We start from the raw sequence: 13,292 nt of genomic DNA on the forward strand, positions 1-13,292 counted from the left end.
AGAGAAAGGTGCAGATTTGTACCGCTGTCTCTGCTACCCCAACATATTCTGGGGTTTCTGGCACCCCCCTTATGCGCAAATTATTGCGCCGACTTCTATTTTCAAGGTCCTCCACCTTGTTTTGCAGATTGAGCAGATCTGATGAGTATGACGCGTGCTGGGAGATTAGGGAGTTGATAGACTCCCCGTGGCCTTCCAGTCTAATTTCTGCCTCATCCACCCTGTTCCCCAGGGCAGCCAGGTCGTCCTTCAGGTCTGCCACGGACGCCATTATGGCATCCCGATGCTGTTTTAAGTCGGCCCGAATTTCCATAAACCAATTCCTGGCCTCAGATCGGGTAAGTATCTCCGAGGGATCAATCTGTGCAGCCGGCAGGCTTACGTCCGTAAACTGCCCTGTCTCCTCTCCCTGCTCGCGCGGTTCGCAGCTCGCGGCTTCGGCGCCATCTTGGCCTGCTTCCCCCGACAATTTTTCGTAAGAAAAATGCCGCAAATCCATTGTTTTGCGTTTTGTAGCCATCTGCCTCGGGGCGCGCGGGGTCCCACTCACGTTTTTGATGAGAATCGCCGGTCATTCAAAGCTCAAAACAGCGATTTAGCAGGTCTTTCGGCGGGAGGGATCGCGGAGCCGAGCTATCACGCGTCCACACACATGCGCGGCGAACAGCGCCCCCCCTCATATTTATTTTTTTAACTATCTGTTTATGGAGAATGAGCTTTGCACGCTTGTCTTTTATTGTTAATGTAGTTTTACATCCAAGTTATGTTTTTTACATGGTTGTTAATTTTGTTTGTGTTTTACGCCTCTTTGTTTTAGCTTTGAGTAGCTGTTCTATATAAGCGGAATATAAGAAATTTTAAATAAATCCAAATAGACGATATTAAATTGGTGCATCATGCCAAGAAAGATGTTTACAAAGTCCTGAAACACAGAGGATGCGTTAGTCTGTTTAAAAAAAAACAACACACCCCCATGAAGTCTTTAGAGAATGGAGTTTATCTTTCTTCTGTTAATTGACTCTAGTTTAAAAATGCCTCCAGTGTTTAGCCTGTCACGTATGCAGTGTTGCAGCATAAGGTACATTTGGCGTTCTTGGACAGGGTTGACTGTATTATACATTTGCCTGATACAGACAGTCTTGTCAAAACAAGGATCATGTCAAGTGTCAGTACGCTATCCTCTTAGATTGTCCCTTCACGTAGGATGAAGTAGGAGCTTTATCTGCTTGGAGCACTTGGGAAGTACTTTTCCTGTCTTTTGCCAATTGTTTTGTTCGTATGCATTTGGAACACTTGGTGTCTTTTTAACATTCGAATACCTGAAATAATGCACAAGGAGAAAACTGTTTCATAGGAAAGGATATTCTAGAGCAGGGGCGTTCCCGCTTTTTTGACAGTGTGGACCCTTTTTTAACCTCTGTATATTTGTGGACCCCCATATACCACTTTAAGTTTTCTTATAGTTATGTACCATATATGGCAAATGCAGTAATGTAATAACTATGAATGATTCTGGCGTGCATTGCATATCATTATGTATAAAACATAGAGTAATGTTTACTGATATAAACTGGTGGGGCTGGACTGTAATTGGGGTAGAGAGGGACTGGTAGGAATGGACTGGGGGAGAAGAGAGAGCGAGACAAGATGGATTGTAGAAGAGGCAGAAGGAAACTGGAGAGGAGAGACAGACCCTGGTAGGGATGGACTGGTGGGGGAGAGAGAGAGGGAGAAGAGTTTGGAGTGGACTGTGTGGGGGGGGGGGGGGGGGGGAGAGATTGGTGTGGATGGGACAGACTGGGTGGAGGGTGGAGGGTTAGAGAGAGAGAGAGAGAAAGTGACTCCTTGGGACAGAGGAAGAAGAGTGGAACCAGACTGCTGGTGCTAACTTTTACAAAGGAGGTAGAGCAGCTTTTAAACTAGGCCAGTAGTTCTCAACCTTTTTTGTTTCGGGGTACACCTAGCACAGGGGTCACTACATTATGGCACACAATCCACTTCCCCATCATTACTTTCTCTTTTCTTCCCCCCAGCCCTGGGCATCATCACCTTCTCCCTTCCTTCTTTCTCCAGCATCATAATCATGCCTCTCCCCTGGCATCTTCTTTCCTTCCCTGGCATCAACATCACCTTCCCCCTCCCATCACCTCTTCCCCCTCTCTCGAATTATCATTACCTTCCCTGTCCGCTCACTCCCTGGCATCAACATCACCTTCTCTCTCCATTTCTGGAATCATCATCATCATCATCTTCCCTTTCTTTTTTCCTCTCTTCCCCCAACCCCTGGCATCATCACCTTCCTTCTCATCACCCCCATTATCATCACCTTCCCTCTCCCACAACCTCTTCCCCACCCTTGCCTAATCAGGGCCAGAGGAACCACTAGGAGAGCTAGACCTGTGCCTAGGACGCCGAGACTTAGGGGATGCTGCGGCAGGCAGCAGAATTTTGAAAGGGCAAAAAGTGCCCTTTCAAAATTCTGCTAGCCCCCGACTTGCCCTACCTCTCCCCAAGTGCCACCCTCCTGACGCCCCCCCTGGTAGTCCAGCAGAGGGCCCAGGAGCGATCTGCTGCTCCCGGGGCCTTGGCTGCCACTAAGCAAAATGGCACCGTGACCTTTAGCCCCTACCATGTGACAGGGGCCAATCAATGGCACCGGTAGCCCCTGTCACATGGTAGGGGCTGAAGGCCCCTTGCGCCATTTTGGTTAGTGGCAACCGAGGCCTGAGCTCCACAACCGCGAGACAACAGCGTCGGTGCTGTTAAATCACAAGCGGACTGTGATACATTACAGGAGGACCTTGCAAGACTGGATGATTGGGTTTCCAAATGGCAGATGAAATTTAATGTGGACAAGTGCAAGGTGTTGCATATAGGGAAAAATAACCCTTGCTGTAGTTACACGATGTTAGGTTCCATATTAGGAGCTAGCACCCAGGAAAAAGATCTAGGCATCATAGTGGATAATACTTTAAAATCGTCGGCTCAGTGTGCTGCAGCAGTCAAAAAAGCAAACAGAATGTTAGGAATTATTAGGAAGGGAATGGTTAATAAAACAGAAAATGTAATAATGCCTCTATATCGCTCCATGGTGAGACCGCGCCTTGAATATTGTGTACAATTCTGGTTGCCGCATTTCAAAAAAGATATAGTTGCGATGGAGAAGGTACAGAGAAGGGCAACCAAAATGATAAAGGGGATGGAACAGCTCCCCTATGAGGAAAGGCTGAAGAGGTTAGGGCTGTTCAGCTTGAAGAAGAGATGACTGAGGGGAAATATGATAGAGGTCTTTAAGATCATGAAAGGTCTTGAACGAGTAGATGTGACTCAGTTATTTACACTTTCAAATAGTAGAAGGACTAGAGGGCATTCCATGAAGTTAGCAAGTAGCACATTTAAGACTAATCGGAGAAAATTATTTTTCACTTAACGCACAATAAAGTTCTGGAATTTGTTGCCAGAGGATGTGGTTAGTGCAGTTAGTGTAGCTGGGTTCAAAAAAGGTTTGGATAAGTTCTTGGAGGAGAAGTCCATTAACGGCTATTAATCAAGTTTATTTAGGGAATAGCCACTGCTATTAATTGCATCAGTGGCATGGGATCTTCTTAGTGTTTGGGTAATTGCCAGGTTCTTGTGGCCTGGTTTGGCCTCTGTTGGAAACAGGATGCTAGGCTTGATGGACCCTTGGTTTGACCCAGCATGGCAATTTCTTATGTTCTTATCAGTGGAACTGGATTCTCGCTGCACTGGTTTGGGCATCAAGGTCTCAATTCCCTTGGTGCCGTGGTGCTGTGATGCGGCGCACTCGATGTCAAGTGCCTTCGATGCACTCGATGCCATGATGCTTACGGTGCTCTTGGTGCACTTGCCATGGTGGCCTCGGTGTCCTTGGTGCCCTCGCCACAGTGGCCTCGATGCCCTCGATGTTACGGTGCCTTTGATGACCTTAATGCCACAATGCCTTCAGTGCACTTGATCCCTCGGCATGGTGCCCTTGGTGCATTTGCCACGGTGCCCTCTGTGCATTCGATGCCACGGTGCCTTTGAGGCACTCAATGTCACGGTGCCTTTGGGGCACTCGGGCACTTGCCGCAGTCTGTGCCCTCAGTGCACTCGATGCCTCGGTAAGCTTGTGGCTCTCATTGCCTTGGTATCCTCGCTGTACTCAGTGCTGTGGTGACCATGGTACCATCGATGCTGTTGTGCTCTCGATGCCTGTGATGTTCTCGATACCATAGACACCCTTGATCCATCAAGGTGTATGCATGGCCATCCTAGGGGTTGGCGAGATTGAAGCGGTGGCAAGCCTTCGATGCTGTCGACCCCACTATGTTGTCGAGGTCAACAATCTTGGTGCCTGCATGTCCTCAATGCTATCACGATTCGGTGCTGCCCCAAAGCCATTGATGCCCTCGGGGCCATCAAGGTGTAGGGCCACTGGAGAGGCCTTTGGACCACTGATGCCTCTCATTACCACTTCAACTATTTCAAGCCCCCCCTGACCAGGCACTGGATTTGCCATTGAGCGCCCTTGTCGCCACTGTGGCCGTCGACTGCAGTTTCGATGGCTTGCCTCCTAGAGCGTTCTCAGTACTGAATGGGGCGACGCCATAGATTGCCACCCTCCACCATGCCTTACCCAGAGCGCCAATGGTGCTGGGGCTGCCATTGTCACACTGTCCTCTCCACTCCGTTGGAGTTATTGTGGCCCCAATTCCGCAACTTCCCTTGTGCCTTTCACCCTTTTGCCATGATTGTGGCTAAGGGAGTTAGGGACCGAGTACCCCACAACAGAGGCACTTCCCTTTGCTTGCAGTAGCATACAAGCTGTTTTTCCCCTTTTTCAGGATCACCCCATCTGGGGATAGAGGAGTCCTGGGTCATGCAACGTTGTCCATTTCTGGGCCATGTGCTCCCTTAGGAGGGGAAGCTTCTCCTCTGGGGTAATTGCTCCCAGTTTCTGCTGTCTCCAGAAGACTGAGTACTCCAGCTCAGCAGGTTACTCCCTGCTAGTTTCGGCAGTGAATTTGCTTAGGGTTAATAAACAACCGGGCGACTTGTGCTTGCCCCGGCAGTCCTCTGATCTGCATCCTTGTGTTTGTCACTCCTTCTGACTTCTGATTGGCTTGTCGAGGGGAAGGGAGGTAAAGGTAAGGCACCTGTGGTATATACCTGCAGGAAAGGATACACCACATTTTCCCACTTATTTTTGCCATTCTCTGGCCAATAGTGCCTTCATTTTTTCTCATTCTCTAGGTTGCCCAAAGGGCCTTCCTGCTCCCCTCGCAATCCTGTGACAGGATAGATGAACCTGTTCTGACAGGTGCTCTTGAGTGAGCTTCAGGCCTATCTCATCTTCCTGTTTGGGAGTTTTTATGCTACAGGTCAGTTTCGGGGATTGTTTCTCATTCCCTGAAACCCTTGACTCTGTCCTGCACATTCAACTATGTCTGATGCTTCAGCACACAGGGTCTGTCCCAGGCCCTGTTGTGGTTTGCTACTTGTTCATTCAAACATTGTGTGGGTTTCTTCTGCCCATTTGGCCTGCCAGCTATATCTGGTCACTCTTCTTCAGACCTTTGGCTGTCAGTGTCAACAGTCTCTTCTGGATGGCTCTCGGACCCCAGTTTGTTCTTCGGTTGTTTTTTCACCTAGAAGGAAACTGCAGTTTCACATAGAAGGAAACTTCTGCCATTGCCCCCAGTGCCCCAGGACCATGACAGTCACAGACAAGGTCTGCGTTCTGTGCCTAGGGGCGTCACATGATGTCCAGGGCTGTGATTTTTGTGCCCAGATAACCCCTAAAGGCCGTCGCATGTGCCTCAATAAAATAGAAAAGTTGTTTAGCGCCAAAAAGTCAGAACCCTCAACTTCAGCATCGGGGACATCGACACCAAAAGGTCGAGAGGTCCTTGCGAACCCGAACCCCACTTTGGTATCGCCTCCACTACCGGATGCCTGGCTGGAGCTGGGTGCGAGGACCATTTGATGTCAGTTTCTTCTCATTCCAGAGATGGATCCTCTCTATCTCCCTTGGCTCTGGGGAAAGACCAGGCTGAGCATCGGGGGAAATCAAGAAAATATCACCATCTATCCTCGTCGTCATATGCATCTGATCATGGGAAGGCACTGGCTGTTGCATCCGTCGCTGCTCGACGCCCTCACTCCACCCTCTTTACCTCTATGGCGACTCCCTCCGGGTCTGATGGATGGTTAGCTGCCACGGCGTCTTCTTGCCATCTCCCTCCGGCATCCCCAGACCAGCTCAATGCTGCGGATCTGCCATGTTCCTGATGACGTAGGGTGCGCGTGCTCTGACGGATGTACCATCAAGGGCGCGAACCTCGGGGGCGTCCCCCTGAGATGACGTCATCCGCTTCCAATAAAAAAGGTCTCAGTATTCGCTAACGAATCGAGTTAGCAAAGGGGATTGCTTCAGCTTTACTCCCAAGCTACCCTGCTTCCTCGGACTTACCAGAGGTACTCGCTCCTCGGGGGCCTCGCTCTCTTTTCTTTATTGCAGATAGGAACCGGTACTCGCTTCTCGAGGGCCCATGTTCCTGGACACTTTGAAGAGTCTCTACTGCCTGGAAGCTATCGCAGATACAGACAGTTGTGAGTTACCATCGCTCTCTCAGAGCCTTCCCTGGAACCAGGTACTCGCTCCTCGAGGGCCTAACCCTTTCCAGCTACTGAGCTTCCTAAAGACCTTGTGTGAGTTTTGTCATTCAGTTCTGGCTATGAACACAGCATTCCCTGTCTACTCACTATCTATAATTTCTCTACAGCTCAGCAACCCTGGGATCGCTGTTCCAGTACCTGAGGGACTTCAGCCCTGCCGGGCATATCAGCTCACTACTGCCACTTCTGGTGGTTCTACTAACCTGTCTAATAAAAGAATTATCTGTGTCTGTCTCCGTACCCAAGCCTAGCCGGTGGTCCCTCTCAGGATATCCTCCTGGGGGTGCAGTCATCTGCCATCGCCCCAAGGATCCACCTATCTTCATTACTCCACAGCTGAGTGCCCTCTTCAAGCACTCCGCTGGTAACAGATTGCTACCCCTTCTCCATCAGGAGTCTTCAGCAACAGATAACATAACAGATTGCTAACTCCTCCCTTCTTGAGGAGTAAAGCATAACAGATTGCTAACTCCTCCCTTCCTCAGGAGCCGATTCATAACACCGGCACAGACTGTGCTGCCCCTAAAGCAGTCCTGGGCCAAGGAAGCATCACCTACCGTAGAGCCCGAGGGGCCACGGCGATCCCCACCAATTCTGGTGGAAGTCACAGATTCCCCTTGTGATCCCGGAGAAGTTCTGGTTTCGTCGCCTCTTCCTCAAGCTTTACTGTCCATGTCAGCATACGAGGAGTAGGAGAGACGTGCGGCTGACAGTCGGCTAGGCCTTGCAGGGCTTCAAGCCATCGGTTCCACCCGGACTACCGCTGCCACTGGAGCCCACTCCATGTGTGCTTGCGCCTTTGGAGTGGCTGGACTTACTGCCCATGTGTTGCTGACACAGCTGCCCTGATGTCCCGGGCCCCCTCGTTAATGCAGGGGGCATCGATGTGGCATCCACTTGTTGCTATCCCAGTGAGTGATTCCTCTGACGAGGATAGGTCATTGGGGTCGATGGCGCCAGTTCCGTGCAAGACACCCCGGCCGGGGCTAGCCCTCCTAGGGCCTTCAGGATCGATACCGTCTGAGCTGCCAACTCCTTTGGTGCTCCCGGTGCCCACAGGGGCTTCTGTACCAGTGCACCCTCCAGTTCCACCGGTGCCTTTGATGCCGCCAAGATCATCGGGGTCTTGGCATAAAAGACCGCTGGGGGCTCCACCTCAGGTGCCCCTGAGCACGTAGAGTGAGGAAGATGCTTCCTATGACTATTGGGAGAGTGAGGAGTCCCTGTCCTCAATGGAGGACTCCAAAGATTTTCCCCCTGAGCCATCTCCTTCTGAGGAGAGGTGTAAGTCTCCGCTGGATGACTTAACTTTTGCTGGATTCTGAGGGCCAAGGCACAGTCCGTGCCTTTTCAGCTCCTGACCGAGCATGATTCCAGGCATAAAGTGCTGGAAGTCCTGCAATTTGTGGACTCTCCAAAAGAGGTGGTCGCAGTGCCAGTATATGACATCTTTAAAGATTTGGTCGTCCGATTATGGGAGTACCCCATTTCCATCCGACCAGTAAACCGAAAGACTGATGTGGTCTATCTGCTGCGGCCCACCACAGGATTTGAACGTCACCAGCTTCCACACCAGTCCATAGTGGTGGAATCTGCTTTAAAGAAAGCAAATAGGGTGCAGACTCACACTTTGGCTCCTCCAAGTCGTGAACATAGGACCCTGGACGCTCTGGAAAGGAGAGTTTTCCAGGGGTTCATGTTGGCAACCCAGATTGTATATTATCAGGACTACCATGAAACCCTTCAGCAGCTATCTGCCAGCACCTCGAACCCTCAGTCCTCTGGCAAAAAGCCATCACAGAAAACCTCAGGTTGCCCCTTTTACAGACTGTGGAAGAATTATCCGCCGACTGCTTGGGCAAGACCCCAACGGGCACCAACTAGGCCAAGAGTAAGGTAGCCTCGCGCCCCTCAACCGCTCCCGACCCCGCAGCAGAGCCCTGCCATGGTGTTTTGACTGACAACGAGGGAGTTTAAGCCAGCAATCCATACCCCTGAGGAATGACCCTCCGGTGGGGGGCCTATAGGTGTTTGCCGACCGGTGGCTCTCAGTCACTTCGAGCCAGTGGGTCCTCTCCATCGTTCGGCTGTGGTACTGATTGAACTTCCAACAGACCCATCCACAAACTCTTCCATGTCCCTTTGGGGGGGGGGGGGGGGAGGGTCTATGGCGCACCAGAAAATACTTTGACTAGAACTCTCCGTCCTTTTAATGGCTCGATTGGACGAGCCTGTTCAACCAAATCAGCGGGGCAATGGGTTTTACTCCAGGCATTTTCTGATTCCTAAGAAAACCAGAGGCCTTCGCCCTATCGTGGATCTAAGGGCATTGAGCAAATTTCTCGTAAAAGAAAAATTCAAAATGGTCTCGTTGGGGGCCCTAATTCCTCTCCTCAGGACTGAGGACTGACTTTGCTCCCTCGATCTCAGATGCATATGCTAATGTTGCGATCTCTCCCTGCAATCGCAAATACATTAGTTTTCTGGTGGGGGAGGAGCACTATCAGTATCTGGTGCTACCTTTCGGCCTCGCATCCACACCCTGCGTCATCACAAAATTCCTGGCAGTAGTGGGAGCTTATCTCAGGAGACACTGGGTGCATGTCTTCCCCTACCTTAGATGCTTGGCTCTTCAAAAGTGACAGGCAGGGAGCATTACATTTTCTCCACTCCACCCACCATCTGGATCCTGGAGGCCTTGAGGTTTCTAATCAACTACTTGAAGTCCCAGCTGGTTCCATCGCTACAGCTGGGCTTCATTGGAGCCAGGATTGATACAATCCAGGAGAGAGCTTTTTTGCCCCGGTACTGAGTGTTAACCCTGGTGTCCCTGGCAGGATCGATCTCTCGCAGCCACCGGGCCTCTGTGCACCAGATCCTACATTTTTGGGGGCACATGGCAGTGACATGCCCAACCAGACCTTGTCCAACTGGCTGTCAGATTGTATTTCATTCCGCTACGCGCAAGCAGAACTGCAACTTGAGGGCCATGTCAAGGCTCATTTTGTACGAGCCATGTCGGCTTCAGTGGCTCACTTATTTGCGGTACCCATGGATGAGATCTGCAAGGCTGTGACTTGGAGTTCCCTCCACACCTTCGCCTCTCATTACTGTCTGGACAAGGATGGTCAACGTGACAGCAGTTTCGGTCAGTTGGTCTTCTGTAATTTTTTTCAGCCATGAAAACCAACTCTTTCCAACTTGGACCCTTTCTTCGGGTTCAGGCTGTCTCCCTTTGTGATCGACAGCACTGCGGTTGTTGTGCCGTTGGCACCTGGTTTGGATGCCTGTCTGTCTTTTTGTCTTCAGGGACAGCCTGTAGCTAGGGATTCACCCATGTCTGAGGACTTCCATCCTGCTTGTCCTAGGAGAAAGCAGAGTTGCTTACCTGTAACAGGTGTTCTTGTAGTCCTCATGAAACTCACCCGCAGAATTGATTTTTTCCTTGGTTTTGGTATTTTATTTTTTCGCAGATTCTATGTTATAAGACTGAAGAGGGACCCTGCGTGGATAGTGGTATGCTGGGCATGCTCAGTGTGTTGGTCAAAGTTTCTAGAATCTTTGACATAAGTTTTCGGGCTGGGCTCCATCTGATGATGTCACCCACGTGTGAGGACTAACATCCAGCTGACCTAGGAGTTCTTGGAGGAGAAGTCCATTACCTGCTATTAAGTTCACTTAGAGAATGGCCACTGCCATTAGCAATGGTAGCATGGAATAGACTTAGTTTTTGGGTACTTGCCAGGTTCTTATGGCCTGGCTTGGCCACTGTTGGAAACAGGATGCTGGGCTTGATGGATCCTTGGTCTGACCCAGTATGGCATTTTCTTATGTTCTTACACCTATTACATCAATTTTCAGTGCGTTGTAAATATTTTAAATGCTATTAACCTTCTCTTTATTTCCCTCCTCTCCCAGTTAAAGCATCCTTGTTTTTTGTAACTGCTTTCTTCCGCACTATAGTTCCTGTTTGTACTTTTTATGCACCACTGTTTTACTGTAAACCAGCATGATGTGATTTTATCATGAATGCCGGTATATAAAAACCTTAAATAAATAAATAAATATTACAGGTAAGCAACTCTGCTCTCTCCAACGACCCTGCTACCAGGAGGGAAAAAGGAAATGAGACTGCAGCCGTGATACACTTGTACTTCAGTCACGGGACACTAGTTGGGAAATGTTGAACTAGACCATGGGGAAAAGCCGACAGTCATGCAGAAGCACATGGTTCCGAGGGCTGTATCTTGAATTGATACTTGTGAAACAGGGAAGTTAGAATATCCCAGTAGAGAGGTTGTGGTTAAGGCTGAAGTAACCCAGACGGACATAGACAAAGAACACACAAATAATGAATGCCTCTGCACTGCCTGAATCGTTTACTAATAAGCAGGTAGTGAATACAAAGAGAAATGGAAGTACAAATAAACATACTTCAAAATGTCTGTGTATGAACCCCAGAAATCTGAATTGTAAGATTGGCGCATTGCATAGATCGGCAGCTGGGGCTGAGGCCTCATTGTGGTAGTGGTTGCTGGAGGGGAGAGCATGTGGCTGCAGATTTAAGATTATGGCACCCATAGGTAGAAGACTCCGTGTTTAAGGTTTTGCTCCCAGAAGTCAGAGAGCAGCAGGGAGAGCCCTAGTTTTTGGCTGCCTTCAGAATTTAGGGGCCTGGGCTGCAGTGAAGGCAGCAGAGGTCGAGCAAAGGTTGGAAGAGTAGCAGGAGCTTTGCTATGAGGCTCCCAGTGCAGAGGCAAAAGACAGGAGCAGCCTGGATGTGAGGTCAGGGTTGTGGCATCACCCGAGTTGCTGTTGTGAAGTGAGGGAAAGCAGAAGAGGCCAGAGAAGCAACAGGATGCACAGTGAAGGCGTCTGCTGCTATGCAGTAGTCCAGCAGGAGGAGTGGCTCCTGAGCCCGTGAACCAGGAAGTAGGAATGATTTTGTGGCACCGTTAAAGTTGTTCTCACTGAGAGATAAGGTGAAATTAAAAAAAACAAAAAACCTGGGGAGAATTGGGGAGCTCCTGCAATTAGTTAATGGTCCACTTTCCTCATCTCAGCGGCGTAGAATTGGGCTCCCCAAAGTGGCACTTAGCCGCTATCCTTCCAGCAATGCTTTTGCTCAGCTGCATTTCCTTCCGACTGCCTGTGATGGTCTCACAGACCCTTAGGGGTCCACAGAATATAGGTTGGGAACCACTGTTCTAGAACAAGGGGGGTCACGATATATTGCTCTGGGGGGGGGGGGAGGATAGACTGAGGAGCAACGTAAGGAAATAATTTTTTCACGTAAAAGGTGGTGAACACATGTAACTCCCTCCCAAGATGGATGGTGGTGTCTAAAACAGTAACAGAGCTTAAAAGAGCATGGAGGATAAGCACAGAGGATGCTTGGTTGCTAAAAGTGAAGGCAGCAGAAAGCACCAGCTTTGCAGTATGTGTTTCAGTATTTATGGTGCTGCACTCATCCGATTCAGCAGTGAATGTTCGGAGCTGCCAAAATAAATGGCAATGGGAGAGTCCTAGTGGAAACCCAGGCACCCAGATGGCCAGCCTTCTCTGGCAGGCTGCAGTGTTAGAATTGACTAACAGCCAGGTCCGACTAGCAGGCAGCAAGTTCTGTGAAAGCTAGAAGTCCTATTGGGAGCGTGGGCACTTCCGTAGCTGGGTCTCTCTTTCAGGCTGCAAGTGCTGTAAAAACTAGAAATATAATTAGTTGACCTAACGGACATGCAGGATGCAGCCGGGTCTGTCTGGCAGGCTGCTCAGAGGTCGGGCACTGGCCACACTTAACATTGCTCGCTGTTTAGATTATCGTGAGCTTCATGGGTGCCGAAGGAATCCTGCCTGCTCCTCCACTCAAGATGGTGAAATACAAAGCAGGCCAGCTGGGGGGCGGGGGGACTGTAAGCTGGGATAAATCCTTAGCAGCATGTAAAAAAGTAAATGAGGGACAAAAACTATCTTATGTGAAAGGAATTATTCTAATGTGGTGTCCCACAAATAGTGCCGAATAATCGCTATGGAAAAACCTAGCGCATAGGCACTTCGATACATATCCATCCAGCTACAATAATTATTTTTAATTTTGAACTAATGAAATAATGCCTGTGACCCAGAAAGGCTCATTTTATAATATTGAAAATGAAAAGGGCAAAACTGCAAACGTATCTTTTGCTCGATGACACTTCCCAGAGTCCCAGTAGTCCTCCTCAAAGTCCAAAACTGCAGTCGAGCAGAAGTCTGAAAATCCTTCTTGGTGATGAAAAGTGAGGTCAAATGCTAACGTTTCAGCGAGACACACTCAGCAGTGTCCGCAAAGTAACGTGCTCATTTGTTTAGGCAGACAAATCCACTCTCATTGCAGAGATGTGAAATTAACGTAGAGAATTCGTAAAGGGCAGACGCCTGGAGAAGCTTTATTCTGACCGTTATGAAGTCTGTATGTTAATTTCACATTGCTCCAGTGAGAGTGAATTGAACCTTTTTGGGTCACAAGCACTATAGTTTTAAAACTTTTAAAAATAATTGAGGGTGGATGGTTGTATGCTAGGTTTTTCCATAGCAATTATTCAGCACTATTTATATGACGCCACATTAGAATAAAC

At 49.3% G+C, this 13,292-nt stretch overlaps 1 protein-coding gene across 5 annotated transcripts in view; it reads left to right on the forward strand.

Moving 5' to 3' along the window:
• Positions 1-13,292, forward strand: part of ARHGAP10 (Rho GTPase activating protein 10) — a 626,731-nt gene that overhangs the window by 252,906 nt on the left and 360,533 nt on the right. The window lies entirely within an intron of this gene.

The sequence above is a fragment of the Rhinatrema bivittatum genome, chromosome 1 (genome assembly GCF_901001135.1).
Source record: "Rhinatrema bivittatum chromosome 1, aRhiBiv1.1, whole genome shotgun sequence".
Taxonomy (NCBI): Eukaryota; Metazoa; Chordata; class Amphibia; order Gymnophiona; family Rhinatrematidae; genus Rhinatrema; species Rhinatrema bivittatum.